We start from the raw sequence: 6820 nt of genomic DNA on the forward strand, positions 1-6820 counted from the left end.
ATAGAAATACTAAATTGTATTGTTTTATTCTTATTTATTACTCAATCATTTTCAAATTGTTTTCATATTTACGCGTCTCCTGCTCATTGTTGCTTGTTCATTATTTTATTGTTTCTCGCCTAAATATAATGCTTTCATTATTTTTTGTTCTAAATATTCATCTCTCTGTGTTGCCCACGTACCCAGTTTCCGCTCAACTCTCTTTATCGCTCTCATCTTCAGCAATTACTAATTTTAACCTTGAAAAGATGCAACACAGATCTACGTTTGTCACGGCATCTTGCCTTTTTTTATGGAGATGGAAATAAAGTCGCAGGAAAAGGCGAAGAAAATGTTAAAAAGAGAAAAATTAATGTATAAAATAAAAAAATATATTCCGTATAAATGCGATAGTTGATTGCTGAAGTAATTAAACAAATAATATTTAAAGCAGTTTATTAACTGGCAATACGTAACTTGCAGATAATGACAACACTCTGTGTGTGTGTGTGTGTGTGTGTGTGAGCGTCTATGTAATACACACATACATTCATTCATGATGGTGGCTGTCCACTTGTGACTGAGGAAGACCATCACTGACCATCGTCCATGCAAAATGCCAGTAATACCCATGTGTGAGGTTGCTGCACCAGCCGTCGGCTTCTGCCAGGTTCGCGTCCACGACTCACTTTCTCGCATTAGCGCCTTCCTACTCAACCGAGAATCAGGTAGTTGCTTCGGGTAGTTGCACAACCTAAAATGTTAGATCAAATGAGGCTTGTACAGCACCTCACAGACCCTCTCCATCCCACTGACATGATCCAGAGACAAGCCAGGGCAAGATATCCAGACAGGCCCGTTGCCAGACTTTGGTGCCAGGTGTTGCTTCAGAATATTCTGGGTGGCACCAATTTATAATAACGCTAATGTGGAGTTTCGAAATAAGTGTATCACTGTAAATCTGAGGGTGTACCATTGAATAGTGAAGGGGCAGTGCCGTCCAGTGCACCCCCTTGACGACGGGTATGTATCCAGTGCCAATACGGGTCGATTTCTCAGGAATGTGGGAGCCTCAAAATCTCAAACGCAAGCAAATGAGTCGCAAAATGTCCGATGCCATTCCTTGCATATTTGGCTTTATTATCATAGTGACCTTCTCCTAGAGATATGCTTTAACAAAAGCTGAGGCTTGCCTCCCTGCCATTAGTCTTCCAGCTGATAGAATGACAAATTTGGTATCCATAAAGAGACACCTGATTACATTGGATTACAGTGATAAACGCTTGTACATCACGAGTGCCACTCTGAGTGTCCGTGATTAGTACCTGGTGACAAGGCCGAAGCAGGGAGCTGACTAGTAATCAGGTGAAACTGCAGGTTCTACATCAGAGTAACTTCTCTCCTAGAAGGATGCTGTGACATTAGCTGGGGGTCCATCAGTCTTGGTCGTTTTACTGTGTGGTAGGAGGGGAATGTCTCTTTGAGTTACTTAAAAAGTAATTTAACGAGCCCTCTTAGAATTTATGAAATTTCGATGAGAAGACAAGGTTACCTTGAGATGTGCGTTCGAACAATGAGTTCTCATATCTGAAAATAGAAAGGAAACATGTGAATCTGTAGCGGGGATTCGAAATCGAATCCCTGGATACGCGGTCAGACATCACGAGCAAACCACATCAATTTCACGTGATCGGTCTATCAAGCAACCAATCAGTATCAAGCCATCGCGTGATTCAATCTTTTAGAATCTTCTTCTTGTGCCCTATAAAAGGCAACTTTTGGCGGTAATCAATTGCAGACTGTTGAGTTATCTGTGCCTCCATTCTTGCTACACCAGACGACGGACACTTTTACAGCCAGATGACTCAGGATGGCGCATGTAGATAACAGGAACCGCCGTTGCTATGAAGATAGCACAATTGTTTGCAGTTATGTTGGGCAAGCCACACGTTACCGTATCAATAGCTTACCGTAAACTTGAACCAGTATCTCTTTCTCAGTTTGTAATTATTACTACTGTTATCTGTAAAATGTCAGTTTGTCTTCATGTGCGATACTAAAACCTTCCGTTGAGTATTTGCTACACGCAGAGTTACTTTCACACGCTCTTTAACTGAACCAGTCATCCCCACCGACCAACAACACAAACACCTCAAGGTACAAAGCCATGCGAATATAGTCCTTAGAATATTAAATTTCAGCAAAGATGGTACGATGAAGGATTGAACGCCATTGATGCTAAACGTGTTGTTGAGACACATATCTGAGGCTGAACAGATTGTAAAGAGTGGAAAGACCACCAATGAGTTGTCCTATTTAATAAAATTTAAGATGGTTTAAAATTTGTTTTTCAAAGCGATCAATATCATTGCAAGGAAATAAGAATTATGCGGAAGTAAACTGTATCTCGTCTTTTCTCTAAAAATAATGAAGGTGGAGGCAAAAAAAAAAAAGAATGACTTCCATTAATATTGTAGGCGGTGCATGGACTAAACGAGAAGGACAATGAAAGGAGATTTGAAGGAGATTTGGTTGCTATCTCTAGAAAGCTGAAGACATCGTAGGGGCTCCCCCGAACAGACAAGGTCTTATCTTAATTACAAACTACATCTATGGTGTCATAGAGTTCGGATGTTTAACGTTGCATCATATTGTCGGGGGGGGGGGAGACAACTTAGAAGACTTAAAAACACTTTGAATACAAAAGTTATGTCCCTTTTAACCAACTCTTGTTTGCAATGGTGGGTTGGAATGTAATGGTGTTGATGCTGAGTCTTGATCCAGCAATGGTCAAAGTCATTCCAACAGTAGCTATGCAATCCTTTTGCATATTTAGTTCTACTTAATCCAATGTATCTATTTCTTTAAGAAAACAGGCCTGGTCCCTCAAGTTCAAAAGAAGGACACACTGTAGTAGTAGACTGACTATAGACTCTATCTGAAAGAAAAGATAGGATAGAGATGGCTGGAATGTGTTGATCAAGAAACACCAGAAATCTCACAAATATGTATCCAAAAACAACAGATTTCAAGACCAAATTAAAAAAATAGAGTTTTTCAATATTTCATGTACAAGAAAGGATGCTGTTACCATATTTTCTGTTGAAATACACTCACCTTGTTTCAATTAATTTTGAAAATAACAAAGAATTTATTTAAATTATTTTGTCACTATTAAGTAAGTGATTGGAATATAAATTAACATGAAACATCGTTGGAAGGTTTTAATTTAAATCACTTTAAAACAACATCACAGAACCATGAGCAAGTTCAGGGGGTTTAGTTTCAAAATTATTAAAACAAAACAAGATTAGTATTAAACATATATATTCTCATTTATTAATCTTTTAAATAACCAAGAAAAATAACATTTGTGAATTCACAGAAATCTACAGATTATAGACAAAATATCACAAAAGAAGCAACAAGGTTTGGTTGACTCTGAAACCTAAAGGTTGCTGTGTGGATTTCTGCTTGAATAACAATTCCAAAATTAGAACACACTCAATCCTCAATGAGCAAAATCGATTTTGAATTTGGATTGATTTGTAAATTTAGACCATAATAAATGGGGTTTTTTTTTGTTCTTAAATTAATGAAGCAAGACAAATATATTATTATTCTAACAGATCAATAAATTACATTTTATTTATGTTGAGAAATGGTTTAAAAGTTTCATTGCAGCTATTTACCAGTAGACATTGATAAAATTTTAAGGGATTTACACTGGTACAATTAAGTAGGGGTCAGTTTCATGACAACTATCTCTGTAGTTCAGAATCCTTTCCCAATTAATTGAATTAATTCCTTGTTTCCTTCAGTATCACACAGTTTACATCTTTGCATTCCTCTGAAATATAGCATTCAAAAGCAAAGTCCTTTGCTATGTATGTAAGCATGAATGGATGATCAATTGACTGACCCTAATACATAATATATATATATATATATATATATATATATATATATATATATATATATATATATATATATAAAATTATAATTAAGGGTACCGAAAAGGCACCACCATGCCAGAAATATGATATGAATGAAACATAATAGCATCACATTAATAAGGTAATTTCACATGACCAGACATGTTTCCATGGAAGACTGGAAAATAAGTGACACAGTATGGAGAATGCTTACAGCCAGTTGAATAAGAAAAAGAGAGAGAGAGAGAGAGAGAGGGGAAGGAGGCTGTATGCAGAATGGAGAAGTTGCAGAAAGAGCATCTACGTGATTATGGAGCAAGAGAAATGATTTCAGCTGAAAACCAGGAGGAGATGATGTGATTTGGCAGTGATTTGGCCACCACTTCCATGCTACCAATTTGCAATGGTTCTAGGAGATTGTCTGATGACAGCAATTCCGCCTGGTCAAAGTTACATTCACCAAAGGTGACTGAGGTCAGAACAGCTTTTAATTGTGATCAAGTTCTCGTTAAACATTGATAAAATGATAAAAGCTTTTTCTATTAATAACAGCAACATGTGGAAACAACAGAGTAAATTAAATAGTAATTTAGTGACCCCTCCCTGATCCCATCTTGGAAGTATATTTAAAGGTAACAGATACATGAGACTCAACAATCAGATCTAAGGTCCACAGTTTGTGGGTGGGTGATGGAACCAATTTTGTGAAAGATAGAAGATAAATCTTAAAAGGATATCTTAAAGAATATTTTAAAGAAATAACAAAAATTTGGGTGTTTGTTCACTATTCTCTTGAACTCTACAGTTGTCATGGTGACAGTGACATCTAACTTGCACTCTTCAAAAATGGAATTTGATCAAAATACTGTAACAATCTCTAATTTTTGGATTCTTAAACTACTCTCAATTTTTATGATTACAACAGGGTAAAACAATGTTTATAAGTTGAGAATGATCTCACATGCTACAACCATAATAATCAAAGCCATCGTTAAGTCATTTGCAGGAATTACTTCATTAACAACAATTTGTAATCATTAAAAAATTTAAAACAATCTTCTCGCCGATTTTAAGTTACATGTCTTTCTTCTGTTTTATAAATAAAACAATATAAATAAATAATGTAAATGTGTGTGTGTCTGTGTCTGTGTGTGCGAGAGAGAGAGTAAAGTTACAAATTTAATTACCTTAATTAACAATTATCCACCACCATTGCGATGCAGCTAAATTTCCAGAAGTTTTAATTTTTAAAATGTTCAATTTAATTCTTTAAAAGTTTTAAAATTATTTCGATGTTTTAAAATATGAGTTTAGAATATAGATACAATCTTTTGCAACAGAGTCAATCTTGGAACGGTAAGACAGAATGTCTAATATAACATCTGGAGATAAATTTAGGCTAAAGAAAGTTACTATGAGGTCAAAAAATTCTTCAGAATTTTGAACATCAAATTTTGGTTCCACTGAAATAAAATAGGTTGGCCACTGTAAATGTGTTCCTTGAGAGTTAAAAGGTCGAATGGTATACATTGCATCTCTTTTGATGGTATTGTTCCTTGATGGGTAAGAACAATTCTTGGGTATGCCTAAAGAAGTATATTTGAATTCAGTAAAATTATTTTTTAAAGGGGACTTGGCCTGTTCTTTACAATTTTGGTGAACCTTTGTCTTGAAATGAAAGGTTTCTGATTCAGATAATTGAGAAGGAACTATTGGTATTTGGAAGACATCTGTGCTGCTTGAAAGGAATGTCTGTGAGGAAGAGTGTGTGCGTAATCTTCTGGTGTCTGTTCTCTGGGGCAAGCTGCTTCGAGAAATATTTGTAGATACATTCTGTTGAAGTGATACCTCAGGATATTCTACATTTTCACACCCATCTGGAAGAAAAATAATTTTACTTTAGAAATCTCTATTATTTTAAAATTATTGATTAATGTTTGTATTAACTTACTCTGGTTTCATTAAGTATTACTAATGAATAAAAATAAATTACATGAGTTTAAGTGTTAGGAAAAGGTTGGGGATAGGAAAGGCACCTGGTAGTAAAAAAATCTGCTTCAACAGATTCTGTTTGAGTCATGCAATCATGGAAATGTGGCGAGTAACATCAAAGCTTACTTCAAATTAGTCCAAAGTTTTCTACATTAATAAACAAAAAATAAAAATAAAAATAAAATGATTTTATTAAATTAGAAATCAAAAAGAAAATTTAATCACTGATATGGTTAATGTGATCCCTCCAAAATGTGGAGCGCCAGGAGGCCACAGATGCAGAGCTAGAAGTGCATATGCTCCCATCTTTTATTTTGTCATCAACCAAACTGGACACAAAAATATTTGAGATTGGTCATGTGACCAATAATGCAGGGAGCAGTTCCTGGTCAGAGCAGTTCCTGGTCAGAGCAGTTCCTAGTCAGAGCAGTTCATGGTCAGAGCAGTTCATGGTCAGAGTAGTTCCCGGTCAGAGCAGTTCCTAATCAGAGCAGTTCCTAATCAAAGCAGTTCCTGGTCAGAGCAGAAGCTGAACCACTACCCTTGTTTCAAGTTGCCACAAAAACAGTTCTATCATTTCCAAAACTTTTTAAACTGTTTTACGTACCTGATCTCAGTTCATTAATTTCAAATAGATCTTCAGATGTGGTTTCATTAATTTTGAAAATATGTCCAGATGCAACAAGAATTTTAAAGAATTCTTCTGAAATATATTGCGTTATATCATCGGTTCCAGCATTTCTTAATGCTTTTGGAAGGACTATTTCATCTAAAGGGTAGTGAAATATAAAACAGCATTTTAAAATAAGATGCAGAGATGATGACGATGATGGTCGTGATAGTGATAACGATGGGGGGGGGGGATAGAACAAATAGTCACCATTTCAGAAAGAAATTACAAAATAAACGAGCCT

This window comes from Octopus bimaculoides, chromosome 14 (genome assembly GCF_001194135.2).
Source record: "Octopus bimaculoides isolate UCB-OBI-ISO-001 chromosome 14, ASM119413v2, whole genome shotgun sequence".
In the NCBI taxonomy this organism is placed as follows: Eukaryota; Metazoa; Mollusca; class Cephalopoda; order Octopoda; family Octopodidae; genus Octopus; species Octopus bimaculoides.